This window comes from Sabethes cyaneus, chromosome 3 (assembly GCF_943734655.1).
Source record: "Sabethes cyaneus chromosome 3, idSabCyanKW18_F2, whole genome shotgun sequence".
Classification (NCBI taxonomy): domain Eukaryota; kingdom Metazoa; phylum Arthropoda; class Insecta; order Diptera; family Culicidae; genus Sabethes; species Sabethes cyaneus.
In genome coordinates, this window is record NC_071355.1 from 6,633,078 (window position 1) to 6,657,441 (window position 24,364).

Below are 24,364 nucleotides of genomic sequence, written 5' to 3' on the forward strand. Positions count from 1 at the left end.
ATTGGAGGGTAATGGGCATCAAATACCAACCGGCGACGGCCAGGGCGACGACGACGACGACAACGATGACTTCGACGGCCTAATCATTGCATTGATACTAATAACGATGATGATGGGATTGCTGCAAGATTCCTGCACTTTCTTGGTTCCGATTTGCTACTGGTGGTTGGTTAGAATAGGGACGTTCAAGGTTGCAAGGATGGCACTGGCCGATAAAATCGGTGGAGCCACCTTGTTTCAGTGGCTGTTTAAATTTTTTCTTCAAACTTGGTTCAACTGTAAGCACCTTTGTCGACCAGTGTAAACGTTCGAGTTTGGTGATAATGGCTTAATAACCATTCTCTCCTATTCTTCCTAGTATCAAACCGAAAATAGGCCCGTCAAGACATCGTAAAACTAAATTCGACCATTAAATCGTCGCATAATGAACCTATTCAGATCGAGCACGCACGTCTGTCTAAACTGCCTACTCAGAATGGAAAACAACAGAAGCTCTCATCAGACACGGGACGATGATCATGTCGTAAATCAAATCAAAACGATCATCCCTAGGTCAAGCACTGACAACGACGTAGACGACGCTGGCGACGACGACGACGGTCTTAGAGCGAACTTTGGATCAGACCACCAATCGGCGGCGGTTGCGGCCGGTCGGTGCTACTGCTTCTGCCACTAACGCTGCCGTATCACCAAATAGGAAATAATAACTTTCTATAATCACTGCTATCAGTTAATCTTGGCGACTGCGGTCATCGAGCTGCCGTCTTTTTTTTTTTGCACCGATCGCACCGTTATGGTGAATTGTTTAGCGTACACAGCCACGACTGTCAAGTTTAATACCTACCGACATGTGTGTGGGCAACATTTGCCCTTGAATGAGTTCCAGAGCGAGCGAGAACTGGCGGGAGCTGCTTTCTGGAATTCCAATAAATGTATGTTTGCGCTGTTTTAAATATGGAATTACATGTTATATAACGTTTTTCTGCCATGGAAAGATAGGATGATAATTCGCATGAATTCTTATTTAGTCACCTTTTTCATTTCGCTAGATGATAAAATGCATTACAGTGTTCACCAACTAGCATCAATGAGTTGCAAAGCAACACTGAATTATTTATCAATGTCTTGAAAATTCGAATTAGAAATAACAGTCACTTCTTCTAGTTATTATGGTTCAATAGTATCGCTAAAGCTAACGAATCATGTAGACCTGAGAAGAGTTGATTGGGTCGGATAATAAGACCATTGCAAATTATTTTTAAAGTTTTTGTCACCACCCTGGAAAATGATAAGCTGGATGAACTAGAAAATAAAGGCCAAAAATATAATGGGTCGTGCAGGTGGGACTCGCACCCGCATTCTTTCGGTTGGTACCCGAATGTTTTACTAACCAGCTACTGCCGCACCACAGAACAGAAGTGGAAATTGAAATCCAAACACAAACATTCTACCTTCTACAGATACTAGCGAACCAGGCGATAGTGAGGGACTTTTTTGCACGAAAACGCACGAAGGTATATGTGGAAGTATATGGCAGCGAACGTTATGCTTATATTACTGATACTTTTTTCCATTCAAAAACCTTCCCATAGGAAAATAAAATTAAAAAAAAACTGCGTTACCATTTGTGATCACCGAATCGCTCGGACTTCCACTTCTGTTCTGTGGCCGCACCCTTATATTAGGTAGTCTTATATACAATTTTATTTTATTCTCCCAGTTCTATCACACACTCGCCTCTACGACGACAATTATTGTGGTGGTAAATTATACTAGACTTGCCGTATTGACGTCCGGCAACAGACTGCCCGTTTCAATCGCACCCATCGAGTAGATAACAGTCTATCTTCTCGGCGGAAGAAACAAAAGAGCAATAATACAAAAAATAATTATCATCGTCGAGGCAAGCGTGTGGTGCATGGAATGATAAAACTGGGAGAATAAAACAGACTTGTATTTTAGACTACCTAATATAGTATAAGGGTAAGGCAGTAGTTTGGTTAGCAAAACATTCGGGTACCAACCGAAAGAACGAAGAGAGATATATGGAAAAATCTGACTGGGATCCAACAAGAGGGGACGAGGAACGGGATTATGAATGTATGTTTCGCTGTAACTCCGAAACGTCTGGATGGTTCTTCATCAAACTTGACACACATGTTTTTTGACATGATTCTTTTATGTAGACAGAGGGTAGGGGTAGGGGGGCAGACGGTCTAATACAAGTGGGGAGGACTGTTCAAATGGGTAAAGGGATGCGTTTTTCTTGCATCTGGAACAATAGCAGTTGTACAAGTGGCTGAACGACAAGAGAGGACTTCTGGGAGAGGGAAATAGGCCATTGACAAAGGGGCGGCATAAACACAAAAACGTTAAAAAGGTGCGCTTTATAGGGACTGCCGATTTCGTTTATTGCATTATAAGAAGTTCCGTTACAATAACAGCTTGTACATCAGTAGCTGAGAGACAAAGGGGCCCCGAGTATGATCGGGCAATCAGCTAATTTTATGAATAAACTGCTACAAAGCTACACTCCTTGAGAAAAAATTTTGAAGTTCTTTCAATAAAAACAGGTCAGTTACATTTTTGAAAAAATAGATATAACATATTAAAGTTGTTTATCGGCAAAGTATTTATTTAGCGAAAGAAAGAGAAAATAGGCTAAATTTAGAAGTAGGCTGAAAATACCCTCCCGTACCCTAATTTCATCCATTTTTTATTGAATAACTTTTGATCGGTAAGACGGTTCTTAACAAATTAAGCAGATGTATGCAAAGCATCAGGGTCTTTCGTTTGATACTAAAATAATTGAAATCTAATAAATGATCTGGTTACAATCGAAATAAATTATTATAAATTTTACTGTGTTGTATACGACTACCCAAATCATTCAAATTAAGCGTTTAATCAAAAACCAGTTCAATAATAATATATGAGGCTGTATTACCTTTTAAACAAGACTAGTAGCGCATAAATCGGTTTGGCCATCTCGGAGAAACGTTCGACTAACTGACCCCTTCAAAAAAGCACATTGTTATGCATAACTTTTGAACTGCTTGATTGTTTTCAATAAAACTCTCCCAAAACTTTTGCGATAGCAAGAACTTTCATTTGGTACTAAACTTATTTAAATCGGTTAAGCGGTTCCGAATAAATTCCTGTCATGTAATTTTCACATTTCGGCTTACAATTTTTAACCGAAACGTCGGACCACAAAGCAATTCAATGGTGATCTGCAACAGTAAAGGCCAAAACTGCGGCCCTTCGAACTAGTCAATAAAAAGTAAACATTTTACGATACTCAGAGTTGAAGGACATTTTGATATCTTTGTCAAAACATATTAATTGCAAGCTACAGTCCATAACTTTCAATGGCTCATTAATGACTATTATAATAGTCAGAACCAGTAATTGCATCTAAATTTAATGATTGTTTCGTCGAAGGTGTTTCGTTGAATTAGTCGACAAGCCTGATCAAATAAAACAAACAAATAATAGTAATTATAAGTTTGAAAGTAGTCATTCATTATTGATTACTGATTGCCATTCTTCTGAAACCGCATTGATCTTAGAACAGAAAAATACGACAATTGCTGTTATCTTGAATCGGAAATGCACTTTTAAAACCCCTTATTGTTGACAAATAAATTGGTATGAACTACTTTGTTGAGTCGATATCTAATCCAATGAGTATCTGTCTTGATGTGCCCCAACGAAGTGTATTAGAACCCCTTCTTTTTAGCATGTATATAAATCATGTGCGACAAAGCGATTAATTTTTAGATGCGACACATTTATTCTCTCGGTCCCAATGCTGGCCAAACAAGCCAGTCGTTGTATGTTCGAATCTCGGCTGGGAGGTGCTGCTATAGAGACAGTAGGATCGTTACACTAGCCCCGTAATTGTCCTGTACTCTACAGCGAAGTCTGTCGATAAAGAAGGGTCAAGTTCTCAACAGGACGTTTATACCCATGGCTTTGCGTTGCTCAATGTTGGACGCTATGCAATGACTGTCAGTGAAACGAATAATTCTCGATTTGATTATGTGTGCGCGACGTTAGACATACGGACGATAGGTATACGGATGTTAGGCATAATGGTCGATAGGCATAATTTACAAAACTTCGCTTTCCTATGAATAGGTATTTGAGCCTATTATCGTTCCGTCCCGATACAACTAAATGGGACCGCCTATTTAGCATAAAATCATTTGGCGTGTGAACGCGGCTTCGCCAGCATTTTACATTTTTTAAACTGAGGCGATTGAGCCTCTTGTAACCTCACAGTAGATAGTCGGTGCAAAACATGCCTTCCTGCACATCATACCTATCCCCAGCAAACAATTTGGTTTGTATTCCTGTTGCAACTCAGTATCTTGAACCATCATAAGAACCTTCCCAGCCCCAAAAACCCTTGCATACAAATTTTCACGTCGATTGGTTCAGTAGTTTCCGAGTCTATTAGGGTCATACAGACAGGCATTTTTATAAGTATAGATTAAAACCCACGTACAACGAACATTTTTCCAAACAAATGCAAAAGAAATTTCTCAGCAATTCAGACTTCGTTTTACCAGATAGGTTTTTCCTAGAGTACTGAGAAAATTCACTTGGATTTCCATATAACAAATAAATAGTGGATTTAAAAATAAAAATTGACGCCTTCCGCAGTCTAAAAGTTCTATTAAGCACAATAAAGAAATATTACATAAAAAAACATAAAATCTACACAAGAATTATATAAAAATATCATAGTAAGGCCATTACAAATATTTTAAAAGGTTTTTGTCCCTCCGGTGTTGGGCCACAGAAGGGAAGAGGGGGCGGAAAAAAACAAAAAGAATTTTTTAATTGAGCAAAAAAAGTGGATTTTAGGCATTTTTACTTCAAGTTTAAACGCGAATACCAAATCTATTCTTGCTTTTAATTAGGTTATTATTTTCCAAGCAAAAATCTACGAAAAAAGACAAAAACGAAAGAAAATTTTCTGGCCGATTTTCGGAAATTCCGCTGTTTGCATTCTTGAATTGGGGAAATAGGAATTCGTGCTAGAAGTGCTAACTCAAATCGTGCACTCATTTTTCGAGTTTTTCAGGCTATAGAGTCCACAGACAATTGATTTTATAAAAAAAATTAACTCGTGCCCTACAAATTATTCTTCTGTCCCCCGATTTTTCAAGTCAATTTCCAACAGGGGGGTGACAAAAACTTTAAAAATGATTGGCAATGGCAAAAAAATAACAGAAAGCACAAAAAATAGATGTCACAAAAATAGCACAAAAATAATACAAAAATATGACGAATAAATGATAATAACCATCCTACGAAAATCTATACCTATTTTTGGGGCCAGGAAAGGTTTTAGTGATGGTTAGAGACCCCTCCCCCCACTAAGAGGGGGGGCTCCCATACAAATGAAACACAAATTTCTGCATAACTCGAGAACTAATCAAGCAAATAGAACCAAATTTGGCATGTGGGTGTTTTCGGTGACAAGAATTTATTCTAGGGTAATTTGAGACCCCTCCCCTCTTTATAAGGGGAATTATAACTCCTCTCCCCTTTAAGAGGGGGGGTTTCCATACAAATTTCCTCATAACTCGAGAACTAATCAAGCAAATGGAACCAAATTTGGCATGTGAAGGTTTTCGAGGGCAAGAAAATTTTCTATGTTGAATTAGGACCCCTCCTCACTTTAAGAGGGGGGGCTCCTGTACAAATGAAATACCAATTTCCTCATAACTCGAGAACTAATCAAGCAAATGGAACCAAATTTGGCATGTGTGTGTTTTTGAAGACAAAATTTTTTTCTATGACGAATTGGGACCCCTCCCCACTTTAAGAGGGGGGGGGCTCCTATACAAACGAAATACAAATTTCCTTATAACTCGAGAGCTAATCCAGCAAATGGAACCAAATTTGGCATGTAGGTGTTTTTGGAGGCAAGAATGTTTTCTATGATGAATAAGAACCTCTCCCCACTTTAGGAGGGGGGGCTCCTATACAAATGAAATACAAATTTCCTCATAACTCGAGAACTAATCAAGCAAATAGAACCAAATTTGGCATGTGGGTGTTTTCGGTGACAAGAATTTATTCTATGGTAAATTGAGACCCCTCCCTCTTTATAAGGGGAATTGTAACTCCTCTCCCCTTTAAGAGGGGGAGCTTCCATACAAATTTCCTCATAACTCGAGAACTAATCAAGCAAATGGAACCAACTTTGGCATGTGAAGGTTTTCGAGGGCAAGAAAATTTTCTACGGTGAATTAGGACCCCTCCCAACTCTAAGAGGGGGGGCTCCTGTACAAATGAAATACAAATTTCATCCTAACTCGAGAACTAATCAAGCAAATAGAACAACATTTGGCATGTGGGTGTTTTTTTTGGTGACAAGAATTTATTCTATGGTGAATTGAGACCCCTCCCCTCTTTATAAGAGGAATTATAACTCCTCTCCCCTTTAAGAGGGGGGACTTCCATACAAATTTCCTCATAACTCGAGAACTAATCAAGCAAATGCAACCAAATTTGGCATGTGAAGGTTTTCGAGAGCAAGAAAATTTTCTATGGTGAATTAGGACCCCTCTCCACTTTAAGAGGAGGGGCTCCTGTACAAATGAAATACAAATTTCCTCATAACTCGAGAACTAATGAAGTGAATTGAACCAAATTTGGCATGTGTGTGTTTTTGGAAACAATTTTTTTTTCAATGATGAATTGGGACCCCTCCCCACTTTAGGAGGGGGGGTCCTATACAAACGAAATACAAATTTCCTCATAACTCGAGAACTAATCCAGCAAATGGAACCAAATTTGGCGTGTAGGTGTTTTTGGAGGCAAGAATTTTTTCTGTGATGAATTAGGACCTCTTCCCACATTAGGAGGGGGGGTTCCAATACAAATGAAATACAAATTTCCCCATAACTCGAGAACTAATCAAGCAAATAGAACCAAATTCGGCATGTGGAGGTTTTTGGAGGCAAAAATATTTTCTACGGTGAATTAGGATCCTTCCACACTTCAAGAGAGGGGGCTTCTACACAAATGAAATACAAATTTCCTCATAATTCGAGAACTAATCAAGCAAATGGAACCATATTTGGCATGTGGGTGTTTTTGGAGGCAACCATTTTTCCCACGATGAATTAGGACTTCTTACCTTTTTAGGAGGGGGGGGGGCTCCCATTCAAACGAAATACAAATTTGCTCATAACTTTAGAACTAATCAAGCAAATGGAACCAAATTTGGCATGTGAGAGTTTTAGATGGCAGAATTTTTTTTCTGTGGTGTATTACGACCCCTTTCCCTTTTAAGAGGGTGGGCTCCCATACAAATGAAATACAAATTTCCTTATAATTTGAGTACTAATCAAGCAAATGGAACCAAATTTAGCATGTAGGAGATTTTTGAGTCTTGAATTTATTTTATGATAGTTAGAGACCTCTCACCCCTGTGGTAGGGGGATATGGACTCTCATACAAATAAAACAGAAATTTTTGCGAAACTTAAAAACTAATCCAACTCGAGAAATTCGAGACTCTTCCATAAAACATTAATCAATAACAAGACCACAAAAACTATCTATAGTAACACTAGATCATTCAGGACGAGACGGTCGCGAGTGTTGCTGGTGACCCGCCGTCGGAAGCGCCGTCCACTGGGGGGCTTGCAAAACTCGAGATTGTGACAAAGATCATCCGAGATTCATGATTATGTACAACACAGGTTAATTTGTGGCAATACGAAGTTTGTCGGGTCAGCTAGTAACTTATAAACGTTACTAGCAATTTTGTTTATTTTGTTTATTTGAAATTAATTCATCTGACAATGATGGTCAATGGTAACAAAAAAGATACGAAAATGATGCAAAAAACGATAGTAAAGTAAAAATAAAATACAAAAGTGACCTAAACCGCACACAAATATGAGACAAAGACAGTACAAAATTGATGAATATAAGGCCATTGCAAATATTTAACAAAGGTTTTGTCTTTTCGGTGGTCACAAAAAAAAATTACGTTTTTAGCATTTTTACTTAAACTTTAAACGTGAAAACTATATCTATTATTGCTTTTTATATATCCGTTATTATTTTCCATGCATAAAAATACGAAAAGAAAGACAAAATCGAATGAAAATTTTTTTGCCGATTTTCGGAAATTCCGTTGTTCGAAATTTACATTTCTATTCCGTGTTAGAAGCGATTTTTCAAGTTTTTTAGGCTATAGAGCCCACATACAATTGATTTTATAAAAATATTTTGACTTATATCCGACAAATTATTTTTTGCCACCCGATTTTTCATACCAATTTCAAAGGAGGGGGGGGGTGACAGAAACTTTAAGAATAATTTGCAATGGCCTAATAAAAAATCATAAATAAGACGATACTGATAAAAATTACTGATTCAAAAATGCAAAATTAGCAAAAAAACGATATAAAAATAACACAAATATGACACAAACAATGACTTCGAAATGATAAAAAATCACACAAAAAATAGACGACAATAATACAAAAATGATACGAGCAATGACAGAAAAAAAACTCAAACAAGACATAAAAATTGTATAAAAATGATGAGAAAAATGTAAAGAAATGTCAAAAAACTGATCCTAAAGTGATAAACGATGACACAAAAATAGCACAAAAATGATAGAAAAATAAAATAAAAATGACACTAACAACGAAACAAGTAAGACCCAAAAATAGTAAAAATAGTAATACAAAAATAAGTAAAAATAATAGAAGTATGAAACAAAAGAGACATCAAAATGGCCCAAAAGTGACACAAAAATAGCATAAAAATAACACATAGATAATACAAAAATAACACAAATTGCCCGATTGAAAAGCAAAATCTTGAGCTTGAACGTCTTTCAAAGTTTTGCCTCTTCTTTATAGACAGACTTGGAGGGCCCTGTAGCCGCAAGGTTACCAAATCTGCCTTGACAAGCGAGTGGTCGTGGGTTCGAATCTTAGTAGAATCAGGCCATTCGATGTTAAGTGACTTTAGCATGGCCTCTCAGGCCCCTCCACAGCCTTCCTAGTGCATTCTGCATTTACTAACAATGGAAGCAAGTTATAAGAGTGGTACTTGCTTGAGGTGCGAATGAGGCCTCTTGTTCAAGGGCAAATTATAGCTTGTTCCGCTTTCTGGTTCTAGGAATGAGATTGGTAATGCATAAGTAGATAAGCAACACATCCATACACACATACCCACCCTCATTCTGTGCTGAACTCTGCTTTACCGACCATGAAGCCTTTAGCCGGGGCTGGTTATAAGAATGATACTTGCTCGAGGTGCGAATGAAGCCTCTTGTCCAAGGACAAATTATAACTAGTCTCCGCACTACCTGGCTCTAGAGCTAGATTGGTTGAAAAGTAGTAAGAAGCGTTGAGGGAAAAAGAGGTGAAAACACACCGACACTTTAAGCACGGATAATAAGCAGTTCGCTCACTCTATAGCGATACTGCAATAACAACGAAGTGCGGAACAACACCTGGATAAGATCACAATAGATCAAAATGCGTAGTGAGGTCGTAGTGATAATATCCACGCAAAAAAAAATAGACAGACTTCGTAGCCGGCCGTTACAGTACAAGCCAATTACGGGGCCGAGATACGAACATACGACGACTGACTTGATACGACATCTGGCTGAGACCAGCATCGTATCTCAAAACTAGCTGGGTAGTACGATTAATGACTCAAAAGTAACATAAGAAGAATACAAAAATTGAAATGACACAAAAAACATACGAATATGATGCAAACAATGATAGAAAATTTTATGACGAATAACTTTGCCGAAGAAAGTAAAGACGTATCTTTAAATCTCGCTGAGATATTTACCGTTTTCTGAAGGCGGAACAAAACACATTTCTGTAATTTTTAAATTTTAGCAGTTTCATGTGAAAGAGGTAAATGAAAACACTTGAACTATTTACTCTAAACGTCACCTACGTTTTTGATAAGAGGAAACATGTACCTTCCAAAGAATTTGGCACCATTTAGGCTCAAGAATCACTTTTAAAAAGGGCGTATTTATTTTAATAGGTACTATGTTTGAGAAATTGTATCTCCTGAAAGCGTTGAAAGTCTGTGTTGCGGCACAAAGCCGCAATATGACCGCGTTGACCTTCACATCTAGCAGAACAACAATCCGTGTACTCGGTCGAAGATGAGACAAAGCGCTATTGTTGTTCTGGCTAGATATAGTAACAATAAGCAATTATAGAACGATGTATAAATAGGGGAATAAACTTGAGTCTGGAGTTCAGTCCGTTCGCAGCCACCGCCGCTGGCGGTGGTGTGCAAATCGCAACACGTGTTTATATATTGCATAATAATATCACAGTCCCGTTGGTAACCGGCCCCCCTTACGACGATCACGGAACATTGGTGCCGTGACCAGGATTTGTCCTGGCACTGACAACGTTTTACCAACGGGACTTCAGTTTTATTTCTATATCTATCATTCGACAAATCCTGGAGTTCCAGACCTAAAATATAAGAGTAAGTTGTTATTTTTATATGATCAGATGTATTTTAGATAACATACAAAGTACATCAAAATGATTGTATCTAAGTGGTTTAACTTGATTTATTTCCTTCTTGAGTAATGTTGATAACCTGTAGTGATAAGATTCTTCTTAATTGGACTTATAGGTTATGACAAGTATTGTACTTACTTTTTAAATAGAGAGATTAAGAAGAGTTGACGAGTTGAACGTACTTCTCATTGAAATTATTTATACACAGTCAATCTAGAATAACAAAATCTTTTCACCTGATTTGATTTATTAGGATTTTTGATTTATATTTACCTTAATTCTCGTGACACATGATCAGGTTCACTCGGAGTCACTACTTGAGTAATCTACTAATCGTTGTCTTGGACTAGGTGTGCGAGGAGTATAATGTTCCCATGTCTCGGGTTGTAAGATAGGACCAGGGACATATACCGGCGATCTCGGCTGTAATGTTAAGAGTGAGTATTATCAATGGTATTAATGAATTCCCGCATACCTCATAAACAGGCTCCCTGACATTGTATATATATTCCATTGAGGGCGTTAATGGAGGTGTTTCAGCACCAGGTGGTAATTCCAATATCTCTTGTGGCACCTCATGACTGGAACCTCCTAGGTAGCACCTTTCTCTTATTAATTCGAGAAATTGGTTGTATCCGGGTAAAGTCCTTAGAAAAACTGAGCAACAATTCTCCCGATGGCATCCAGGTGAAAATCTTGTCAACAACTCCATCATTTCCTCTGTCCAGTTTGCAGGACATGTTTTGATAATCTCCAGTATCGTGACGACATCAAATGCTTGGTGCCAGCCTCTTGTCATTTCTGCCCACATATTAACTTTCCCATGAGGCGTCGCAATGATTATCATATGAGATTGGAGTATTACCGAGCATTTGAGTTTGAAGTTACTTTCAAGCTTCTCCGGGAAGTACGATTCTAATTTGAAATACCGATTTGTAGGGTATCTGTCCATTGTAGCAAGTTTAACCAGGTATTGTATCGATTCCTCTTCCATTTCATTCCAGTATGGACGACTTAAATACCGGAATACTAGAAGTATTCCTTGAATGCGGGCTATTCTTCGGAATAGATTAAGTATGACACCGACTTGGTCATGATAGTAAACATCAGATCTCATTTTAAGATTAACGTTGTCCTCAAGTTCTTGAGCTGCTTTCATTAGTACATCAATTAACTGATTCATTAGATGGCAAACACACTGATTGCGTAATGAGGCTGGTAAGCAAATTTCAGGAATTAAATGTGATATTTCAGGGTGTAGTATCGACAAGTATGGGACAAGTATCGATCGTGTTATCGGTTCGCAGTAACACGTGATATTTTCGGTAGTGGGATAGTGACTAGAACAGTAACAGTTTACTAACGGGACATCAAATCCATCGACCGTGTTGCTGCATTGCTACAAGAGTGTATTACATTTGGCATCCATGTAGTGGGATGATGCTGCTGAACCTTGCTGTGCTCGTCGTACCAGAGGAAGTACGACATATCGATAGTCGAAATAGGATTTCATTCACTACGCTTCAGCTAGGCCGGTGTGGGTGACTTCGCAGCCGCTTAGCAACAAATCCCCGAGCGGAGCTATGCCGGTGTGGGCGAATCACAGCCGCTTAGTAAAATACATTCAGCTTCTGAATCCCCGGTTTTGGATTCAGCTAGTAGTAGGAGGGCTGTACAGCACCGAAGCTTGCAGCATCCGAGGGTGTATTCTTATCAGCAAGTGCTTGGTTGCGGTTAGAAGTTTCGTCTGGGTCGTCTGCCAGAAGGAAGCTAACTCGCTGACACTTGTCGTTCATCCATTTCGTTTCATCGGTACATCGTAGAAAAATTCATGTGTGATAATCCGGCCAATCAGCGCCAATTTGTGAGGACGCCAGGTCCAGTTGTGATAACCCGGCCACCCAGCGCCAATTCGTTTTTGATGATCCAGCCACTCGGCTCCATGTGAGGACACCAGGTCCAGATTCGTTATTCAGGCCACTCCGCGCCATTGTGTAGGGACACACGGTCCAGTTACGTTATACCGGCCACTCTGCGCCAGTTCAAGTGATAGACTGAGAGACTTCGATAACACCTCACGAGTTAAATTTTTGCCTTCCTGCTAAGCCCTAGAATCATTCTCGTTTTGTACATCGCAGTGTAAAACCTTCGGTTTTGGTGCGGCAGTATGTTGCGGCACAAAGCCGCAATATGATCGCGTTGACCTTCACATCTAGCAGAACAACAATCCGTGTACTCGGTCGAAGATGAGACAAAGCGCTATTGTTGTTCTGGCTAGATATAGTAACAATAAGCAATTATAGAACGATGTATAAATAGGGGAATAAACTTGAGTCTGGAGTTCAGTCCGTTCGCAGCCACCGCCGCTGGCGGTGGTGTGCAAATCGCAACACGTGTTTATATATTGCATAATAATATCACAGTCCCGTTGGTAACCGGCCCCCCTTACGACGATCACGGAACAGTCTGTTTTAGCGGTAAAAATTGCGTTTAACCTTCTTAAAAAATATGAAAATTTCAATATCGAAAATATGATGGGAAACTGTCCATTCCATCAGGAAGCGAGTGAAGAACCAAAGTTAAGGGCTACTTGAAATTGACCCAACTTTGTGTGACAGAAAATTATTTCGAATTTATTTATTAGGTATTACTTTCATAAACAAATGAAGGGAGCCCCTATGGGTTACCCCCTGTCAACTTTCTTATGTGAGCTATTTGTGGTGCAAACACAGAAAACGAACTAAAGGAAATAAATGTTTCACCAGATTGCTATTGGAAATATCTGGACGACATTTATTGTATTTTATAACAAGAGGACTTTAATACTCTTTTGAAAATGATCAATAATGTCCACAAGGATATTACCTTTACATTCGAGGAGGAAGGGGGTAAATCGAGGTCCGATTTTGTGCCGGGCTTATTTAGTACGATATTCGGTTGTTTTATGTCGACCGATTGGTTGAGTATTTATTTTAAAATATTTAACATTTGTATCCCAGGCAATCATTGGCACACTGACTGGTGTGAAGGAAGCGATCGTAATCATCGGACCATACTCAACAGGTTCTTTGTAGACAGGTTCCATCCAAAGTGATTGATCACCGGTTAAACGGTGAAAGGTGGAAATAAAAACACGGAAAATATGCATTCCTAAAGCTAAAACAGAAGGTCAAGGCTAAACTGTCGAAAACCGCTCCGACAAGTTATCGCCCGGTAACTAGGGTATCGAATCGACGGACGTAAGATTGAATAAATTTTCTGACCGAAAAACGCACCTGTTCGTGTGGCTCCACCTGTCCTCGATTCGCTCGAACAACAATTAATTCGCACCGCACCCGATTAACGTTTGTCTTCTATTCTTCCTGTGCTCCACTAATGGCACAAATCCTAGATCGTCACCGGCCACCATAACTCACATTCTTCGACGGCGATTAACGGACAACGCCGCACGGAAACCGGTCACCACATCACACATTCGCAACGCGGACACTTTCTGCCAACCGCACAAGCGCGCACCTTCACCGGAATCGGTAAACAGCGCAATAAATTAGCCCCGCGATAGATCAATGATCTTGCATGTGCCACACTTCGCGAGATGCAGTTCGCCACTTCTTACGCGTCGTCTTGCGATGTTCGTACTCGGTCTTTTATTTTCTTCTACTCTTCTTGGCTTTCTAGTGACACTCTCGCACTCAATTCAACTGCAATCCAACTTGAAGCCACCACTACTGTTACAAATCTTCTTCCGTCCGTCGGTGGATCTTCCGAACACTTTTCGCGATCGGCAAGCAAGCTTCTTGCCTTTACTAGTCTAAACCAAAGTATTGCGGCTTGCAGCGTAAATAGCTCACTCACAACACAACGCTCTCGCTGGACCTATCTTCTGATGCACCGCGCGCGGATCTCGGCCAAGCTTCATATGCCAGATGCGAACGCTCACTCTCGGCGACTTTGTTGTAGTTTGTGAATATTTTTCATTTGTTTATTTGAAAAATTATTGGTTTTTTTACTATTGTTTACAGTAAACATCCCGGCACCGTTCCGCCACTACCGTCGATGGTTTGCTGCTCGCTCGCTGCCACTCGCTGCTGCGGCTGTCGTCGTTAATGAAACCGGCTCTTCCACTGTTAAAGCGCACTATCTCGTCAGCCAACCTCCGAACCGCGCACGAGGACGGAGAGCAAATCTATCGATGCTTCAGCGCAGCGCGGTTAAATCTGGAAAGATGAATAACAAAGTTGCACCGGTTAGGGCAGAATCATTAACTAACAAATGAAATAGCTGAGAGAGACCGAGAAATCCAGGAGAAAAAGAACAAATCAAACACCGGCCGACTGGCCGGTTAGATCATCTTCCAAATCCACGGATTTATGATCGGCTATGTCGCCGTACCAAATGGCCATCAAACAGAAATCAAACGTTGAGGAAGTTACGAATAACTTTTTTTTTTTTGGATTTTATATCTACCAACAGCTTATATGATGATTTAATATATTGCAGCAGTGATGTAAGATCTACGGATTTAGAAATTTTCTACGGATCTACGGATAACGTGCTCATAGTTACTGATTTTCATAAACGTATCGGACAAGGCTGACTTCCGGACTGTTCGGTGCAGTTGGACAACTTTGATTTTAAAAGTTGGAATTGGACTAGTAATTAAAAGCGAAACTTTTTCTGTTTCATCATTCCGTTTTCTTTGTTCGTTTACTTCTACTTCTCATTTCTCTTATTTTCAGTGCATTTTTTTAGTTATTTTTATCCTCGTTTTTCTCTTTCATTCTATCGTTTTCAGTTTTCGTCTTTTTACACTTCTTTTTATCTCCTTTCCTTCTCACTTTTCGTCTTCGCCTGTTTATTTTTTTCTGTTTATGACGCTTCGCTTTTTCTTTAGAATAAACGTAAATTCTGTTATTGGCTTTCGTTTGCCTCTTTGCTCTTTGGTCTTCCTATATATATAGTCTATATTTTAGTTGTCTTGAAGATAAACAGAACAACCAAAAAATGGCAAAAAAGCTACGAAAAGCCAACAAAAAAATGGCCAAAAGACGACAAGATGATGAAAATGAGATAAAATACGAAGAATGACGAAGAACAGACGGCAAAAAGTCATTTAAAAGAGCAACAAATATGCCAACAACAGACGTTAAAAACGAGGCATAAACAACCAAAATATGATGAAAAGACGACGAAAATATAGCAAATAGAAAAATATAATATATAAATAGACGCTAAACCAGAGTTTTAAAACGATCATAACGAAACACTTTAAAATACCACGAATAGATAACGAATATAAGTAAAAAACATGACAAAATTGTGACAAAAGAATTGGATAAGTCTTCTTTTTATTTAGTTTCAGGTTTCGTATTCTACTAAGACGCTCCAAAAACTTCAGTCAATGCTAAAACAAATGGTGAATGACGACGAAAGACAAAGAAAAATGACAAAAAAACAAAATTACAACAAAATTACGACGAAGAGATGCCAAAAAAGTAACGCAAAAAAAACACAAAAACGTTAAAAGTCGAAAGAAAGCGACAAAAACTTCCAAAAACACGTCGAAAAACGGCGGAGGGATAACGAAAATACTATGCTGATATGGCGAAAATAACATGAAAAGATGTCAAAAATACGAAAAAAATCCGTCTACGAAGAAAAGAAACCAAAGGAATAAAAGAGGGCAACTAAAACGTGCCGACAAAAAGACATCGGAAAGATGATGACAAGTAGTCGATGAAAAAAAATATGAAAGACGACAAAAATATGATGTCAAGAAGGCGGCAAGACATGGCAAAAAAAAACAATAAAAGACAATATTTCTGTTGTCTTGATAATGAACTGAACGACCAATTAATGGCAAAAACTGATGAAAAAGCAACAAATACTTGTCTAAAAAACGACAAAAGGCGATGAACAGTTGATAAAGCAATAAAAATGTCAAAAACAGACGTTACAAACGAGGAATACACCACGAAAATACAATGAAACAATGACAAAAAACCTGAAAAGACGACAAAAGACGTCAGAAAGCTAACAAAAAGAAGGTTTATACAAAGCAAAGACATTAAAGAGATAACAAAAAGAGTGCGAAAATGCTTCAAATAGACGACAAAAATACGACGCAAATTACATGAAAATTACATGAAAATATGAAAAGACGCCAAACTAACGATTAAAAATGACGACAACAAAATGCCTAAAAAGCGTTAAGAAAAGCATGTACAAAAGACGACGAAAAGATGGCGAATATACGTCAAAAAGACAACATAAGAATGACGAAGAGACAAGTAAAAAACCAAAAAATGGCGACATCAAAAGACGATGAAATGATGCCAAGAAAAGACACCAAAACAGTAACAAAATGACGACGAAAACGGCAAAAGGCCACCGAAAAGAGCGACCAAAATGTCAAAAACAGCCGTAAAAAATCGACGAACAGGCGATGAAAAGTTGGCACAAAGACGACGGAGAATCGGCGAGAAAAGCAACAAAAATGTGACGAAAAAAATCGAAAAAGTGATCAAAAGTTGAAGGAACCTTGGCGGAGAAAATATGAAAATCCGATGAAAAGACGAAAGGGCATCAAAACAACAACCGAAAAAAAGAAAAGCGACAGAGACATTCAAAAAGCGTTTAAAATATACGAAAAGATGACTAAAATAGGACGTAAATGCAATACAAGAAATATTTTATTTGTCTTGGCAACAAAGACGACGACGAAAAATAGTAAAAATATGACGAAAAGGTGGTAAAAACTGGGGAATGACGACAAAAAACTTTTTTTTTTGTTTGATTATAGTCACTTCAACCAGCTTGGGTCATTCGCGACTTCTGTGGGGTTGGGATTTGAACCCGGGTCCTCGGCGTGAGAGGCGTGAATGCTAACCACTACGCTGGGACTGACCCCTACAAAAACAACGAAAAGATGACCAAAATCCAAAATTACGACAAAAAGACATCAAAAGAGCAAAGAAAAAAACCGAAAAAGATCTGCAAAACAATCTGCAAGAGCGACAAAAATTCCAAAAACACGTCAAAAAATGGCGAACAGAAAATACAATTAAAAAAATGGAACAAAACCGTGAAAAGATGTCAAAAATACGACAGAGAGATGACAAAAGAAATCCGAAAAAAAGGAAAAGAATTAAAAAGAACAACTAAAACGCATCGGAAAAACGACAAAAACACGGCGAAGGCGAAGCGAAACGACGCACATAACAAGGGCTCCATATAAAGTAGCGGCCAAAATTGCCGAATGTAAAATTTCACATTTTAGCACATGCTTAAACGCGGTTTTGTAGTAAATTGTCTATATTTTTATGATTCGTGAATAAAATTTTGAAAGAAAAAAAATGTCATGTAGAAATAAGCCGTCAAAGTTGCCCATTTCAAAAGTTTGAAAAATGAGTCATTTTGAAAAAGTCAAAAAATTAAATAGTTATCGCGGATGTAAATATTATTGTTATATATAATTTTAAAACTGATATTTTAGCCTATTAAAAAATGAAATGAAAACAGATTTAAACTCAATGTGGTGCGCCATAGGCTACTTATAATAAAAATGAAATTTTCACAAACTTTAATCAAAAAAACAACTCTTGTCGCCTCTTGTCGCCGCAGTTTCTAACAGTGCGTCTGAAAGCTCGAAGTATGTTGTATCAAAACATGAATTGAAAGTTTGCTATAATTTGACGTTTTCCGAAAAAAAATAATTTTAAAATTGTCATATCTTGATTATCTTTGTTACTAAATTTATTTAGTACCTGAAGAGAGTTTCAATGACAAAATGGGAGAATCCCCGCGAGAAAGAAAATTTTTTTTTGTCAAGCAAATATTTATATCGGTAACATTTGATCATTTTTCCCCAAATCACCCCAAATATGAGTTCTTATATGTTTAAATCATTTCTTTTGTTACAAATATAATCTAGAATCAATTTGAAACTAAAAAATAATTTTGGCCAAAAATCGCAATTTTCCGACTATTGTGCGACGGCGGGAATTTGACGAAAAAGTGAAAACAAGTAGGCGATGAAAAATAAAGCTAAAAGACGACAAAAATACTATGACGGGACGCCGAAAAAACATGAAACAGCGAAACAAAGACGTTTAAAATGCGTTCAAGAAGGCGGTAAAACATGGCAAAAAAGACAATAGTTTTGTGGGCATGATAATAAACAGAACGACGAAAGAATGGCAAAGTGACGAAAAGGTAACAAAAAAATGTCTTAAAGATGATAAAACGCGATGAGAAGTTGACGAAAAGACGCAGAAACACCACCAAAAATGGCGAAGTTGCTTAAAACAGCAAAAAATACCAAAAACAGACGTTTAAAATAAGGAATAGACGGCGAAATTACGATGAAAAGATAGCAAAAAACACGAAAGAGCGACAAAAATGCGACAAAGAGATGACAGAAAGACGACATATACGAAGAAAAGATTTTAAAGAAATGACAAAAAGACAGCAAACAGATTAGAAATATACAATGGAAATAATATTAAATTACGATGAAAACACCGAAAATGACAAAGCGATGGAAAGACAACAAAAACAACATCAAGACGACAACAAAAGGCGATAAAATGATACATTCGTTTTTCCAGTTTTTTTTCGATTGTTTCTCACTTTTAATTTCCACTTTTCTGTAGCTTTTTTATCTTTCCCACTTTTTCTTGTTTTCATATCGCGTGTTTTGCACTTTTCAGCACTTTTCTTTTGTTTTTCCTCACTTTTTGGCCCGTTTCTCCTTTTTTTCAGTCTCTAGTATTTTTTTGTTTTCTGTCCTGTTAGCTCATTTGCTATTCTTTCGCTTGCGTCTGTTCCGTTCTTCCTCTTGTTACGTCCAGCTATTCCTTCTTTTCTACCATGTTCTATTTTTCTGTTCCATTTCATCCCGTTTGTCTTCCGTTTTCCGTTTTCTGTCTCCATTTTCCTCTTTTTTCGTTTCAATTCTTAATTTTCCTGCTCACGTTTTTTCTCCTTTTCTTTTCTATCCCATTTTTCTGCGTTTTTTTGTTCTATTTTTTCTCCTTTTATGTCCAGTTTGTCGTCATTTTCTTATTTCCCTCGTTTTTTTTTCTATAGTTTTTCCTTCTTTTCTCTCCTTATTCTTCCTTATTTTTACGTTTTCCATCTTGTTCTGTCGACTCTGCTCCTGTCATCCTGTCTCAATTATTGTTTCATCTTTCATTTTTTCAAATCAGTTTTTCTTCTTCTCTCTCGCGTTTTCCCTCCTTTTCTGTCCCGTTTGTCCCGTTTTCTGTCACCTTTTTTCCCATTCTCCAGAAACAACAGGAGACGAATTACCTCTAGATTCATCGACTGAAGTTTTTGGAGCGTCTTAGTAGAATACGAAACCTAAAAATAAAAAATAAGAAAACTTATCCAATTTAATTCTACTATGTGTATTTTATTCAATGACAGATACGTATTTCGCCTACGACTTGCAGGCTTCCTCAGTGTCTGTTTTCGAACTCAGAAAACTCAGACTTTCGAAAACAGACACTGAGGAAGCCTGCAAGTCGTAGGCGAAATACGTATCTGTCATTGAATAAAATACACATAGTAGAATTAAATTGGATAAGTTTTCTTATTTTTTATTTTTAGGTCTAGATTTATCGGTAGTCCATCTGTGAATATTCTGAAAAAAATTACTTCCCTTTTACAGAAGATATCCTTCTTCATTACTTTCCCTTACCGTCCCTTCATCAACTGTAGAACCATCGTTTCAAAAAATATTAATAAACAGATAGCAAAACAGCGACAATTTTTTTTAAATGGTCAAACAAAAACAATAGTTGACGGTGCCATCAAACCAAAAACACTAAAAAAGACTGAAGTTTTTAAAAGGATGATTGAACAGTGATAAAAAAGATGGCAAAAATACAATTACGAAAAGACGGCCAAACAGCGACAAAAACACGACGACAAGACGAGGACAACATTTTTCTCGTTCGCTTGATAACAAATAGAACGAAAAAAATTAGTTAAAAATTAACAAAGGAAAGCGGAAAAAAGGGCGACAAAATAACGATCGATCAAGAGATGGCAAAACAGCTACAGAAACGGCAAGAAACCGCCGAAAACAAACGCAAAAATTGCCAGAAATAGAGAGTAAATAAATGACAAAAAGGCTACAAATATGCAGTGAAAAGACAACGAAAAGATGACGGAAATATGACGCAGAAGAGAAGAGAAGTAGGCGACAAACCGAAAGATGATGAATAAACACTCCAAAAAACTCAAAAAATAAAAATAATATAAGATGACGAAATACGATAAAATAGAAGAAGTAATAAAAAGACAATAAACAGACAACAAAACATCGTCCAAAAAACACGACGGAGGTACGCTGACAAGACAACAAAATGGCAACATTTTTGGATTATGAAAAAAAATGATAAAAAAAATGGAGAAAGGGCAGCAAAATAACGATGGAGACGAAAGACAGCAACAAAATATGGCAAGAATCCGCCGAAAACAAACGCGAAAATTCCAAAAACCGCCGAAAATAATACAAAAAAATGCCAAAAACGGGGGTCAAAAATAGACAGTAAATAAATTACAAAAAGGTGACAAACATGCAGTGAAAAGACAACGAAAAGACGATAGAAATATGACGAAGAAGAGAAGACAAGCCGGAAGACGACGAAAATATGATAAAAAGACAATCCAAAAAACTCAAAAAATAAAAACAAAATAATACGACGAAATAGATGCAGAAAAGGCAATAAAGAGACAATAAACAAAAAGCAAAACAGAGTCCAAAAAACCATGATGGAGGTACGCTGACAAGATAAGAAAAAAACAACATTTTCGTTTTCTTGACAACTGGATGCAAACAGGATGAAAGATCATTCAAAAAAAAAATTACAAAGAAAAACGAGGAAAAGGCGGTAAAATAACGATCGAATAAAAGACGCTAAAATACCAACAAAAAACGGCAAGAAAGCGCCGAGAACAAACGCAAAAAATGCCAAAAACAGACATCAAAAAAATGACAAAAATACGGTGGAAATATAGCAAAAAGATCAGAAAAAGATTACCGAAGCGCAATAATGAGACGACGAATACTAATAAAAAGCAACAAAGAAATGATAAAAAGACGGTGAAAAGACACGACAAAAGAGCGACGAAAATACAGAACATAAACGACAAAAAGGCGACGAACATGCAATGAAAAGACAACGAAAACACGACAGAAATATACGAAAAAGAGAAGATAGGCAGGCGAAGAGACGATAAAGAAAAGACAACGAAACTACGATGAAAAGACGATCCAAAAAACTCGAAAAACAACAACACAAAACGACGAAAAGACTATAAACAGATACAGAAAAGGCAATGACGAGGCAATAAAAAGACAGTAAAAGAGCGACAAAAAATGGCAAAAACAAAAACTACTTATGAAGAAGCCATCAACCAGCCAAAAACACCACAAAAGAGGATAAAAAAAGACAGCAAATTGTTGAAATGAGACAAAGACGTTGCCAGATAGCCAGATTTTCATAGGAAAACACGATTAGCAAACGGTAAAAAGACAACGACAAAAACGAGAGGTCAATCCCGGTGTAGTGGTTGGTTACCATTCACGCTTCTCATGTCGGAGGACTCGGGTTCAAATCTCAACCCCGCAGAAGTCAGGCATGAATCAAGCTGTTCAAGTGACTATAATCAAATTATAAATAAAATAATAAATTATAAACACGTTACGTTACGTTTATTCTGTTAATGGCTTTCTTTTTTCTTTTTGCACTCCAGTTTTCATTTGTTCTTCAGTTTTGCCGATTTTTTGGTCCATTTTTTCCAGTTTTTCTTTTTCGGTTCTGTTTCCCATCTCATTTTGTCCCATCATTCTCCTTTTTTATAATGTTGACTTCTTTTTATCGTATCCTCTAACGGTTTTCTTTCTCCTCTCTCGCTACTCTTACTTTTCCTTTTGATTTTACTTGTTTACTGTTCCGTTTCCCTTCTTTTTCTTTCTCATTTCCCCACTTTTTCTGTTGTTTTTAATCTTTCCCAATTTTTTATGTTTTCCTGTCCCGTTTTTCGCGCTTTTCAGTCATGATTTTCTTCTTGTTTTTCTCTTTTTTGTTCCGTTTTTCGTCTGTTTTCTTTCGTTTTTCCTCATTTTCAAACCAGTTTTTCCTTTTATTTTTTGTTTTTTAGCGAACGACAGAAGAACGACGAAAAGACAAGAAAGAGACATTTATTTTTGTGGTCCGAACAACAAAAAGATCGAAACTTTATGAAAATATAACAAAGGAAAACGAAGAAAAAACACTAACGACAAAAATATGATGAAAAGACACTCTAAAAAACTCAAAAAAAAACAATACAACATGACAAAATACTACGAAATAGATGCAGAAAAGATAATGAAGAGACAATAAACAGTCAACAAAACAGCGCCAAAAACACGCTGAAGTACGACGACAAAACAACAAGAAAAAGTCAACATTTTTGTTGTCTTGACAACAAACAGGACGAAAGACTATTAAAAAAAATGACAAAGAAAAACGAAGAAAAGGCAGCAAAATAACGATCGATCAAAAGACGCTAAAGTAGCAGCAAAAAACGGCAAGAAACCGCTGATGCAAAAAATGCAAAACAATGCCAGAAACCACCGAAAACAAGCGCAAAAAATGCCAATAACAGACGTCAAAAAAACGACGAAAATACGGTGGAAATATGGCAAAAAGAAAAGTTAACCAAAGCGCTATAAAGAGACGACGAATTTTAATAAAAGGCAACAAAAAAATGATAATAGCGGTAAAAAGGCTACGATAATAAGACGAATAAACGACAAAAGAACGACGAAAAAACAGAACGTAAACGACAAAAAGGCAACGAACATGCAGTGAAAAGACAACGTAAAAACAACAGAAATATGACGAAAAAGAGAAGACAAATAAGTGAAGAGACGATAAACAAAAGACGAAAGACGACAAAAACACAATCCAAAAAAACTCAGCAAACAGCACGACGAATAGACTATAAATAGATGCAGAAAAGGCAATGAAAATGCATTAAACAGACAGTAAAAGAGCGACAAGGAATGGCAAAAACAAAAACTACAAATGGCGAAACCATCAAACCAAAAACATGATGAACACAAATCGCTGAGATGAGACAAAAGACGAAAGCCAGATATTGATAACGAAATACGACTGGAAAGCGGTGAAAAGACAACAACAAGAATTAGGGATCAATCCCGGAATCGGCCTTAAATCTCTACCCCGCAGACGTTACGAATAACCCAAGTCATTAAAGTGACTATAATCAAATCATAAACAAAATTATAAATTATAACATAAAAAACAACAACGAAAAAAACGATAAGAAGACGACAGCAAAAAGCGACAGCGTACACAGCAAAAAAAAATTCGTGTAAAAAGAAACTCTAGTATTTCAGAAAACAGTAGGCAACGAAATTAATTTACACTTTTCAGCAAAACAAACAAATCTTCAAATAAAATTTGTTCTTATTTGAAGGTTTGTTAGTTTCAGTTAAACTATCATAAACCATAAATTTCAAATGTTACCTGTTAATTTGAAATGTAATTATAACCCTATCTTCTGTGATAAAACCACAGATGATAAAACTACGGATTTTTCTTCAGCATAACCTGACATCACTGCATTGCAGTGCTGGGCAACGTGGGGCAAACTTTAAATCGCACGAAAGCAGAATAACAAGACATTCACTTCAATAACGTAAAACACCTTCGGTCACCATTACTTTCTTCTATCCGTTCTCTTTATCTATTGCCTATTGAAAAGACTACCGCTACAGAA

The 24,364-nt window shown here is 37.3% G+C and overlaps 1 protein-coding gene across 5 annotated transcripts in view; it reads right to left on the minus strand.

Moving 5' to 3' along the window:
* LOC128743682 (high affinity cGMP-specific 3',5'-cyclic phosphodiesterase 9A) overlaps positions 1-24,364 on the minus strand; it is a 360,716-nt gene that overhangs the window by 317,204 nt on the left and 19,148 nt on the right. For 4 of the 5 annotated variants that reach the window (XM_053840310.1, XM_053840309.1, XM_053840305.1 and 1 more), the window contains exon 2: positions 13,837-14,778. The exons of the other annotated variant lie outside the window; for it this stretch is intronic. The gene's annotated coding sequence lies outside the window, so the exon portion shown is untranslated. The remainder of the gene's footprint in view (positions 1-13,836; positions 14,779-24,364) is intronic. 5 annotated transcript variants of the gene reach the window in all.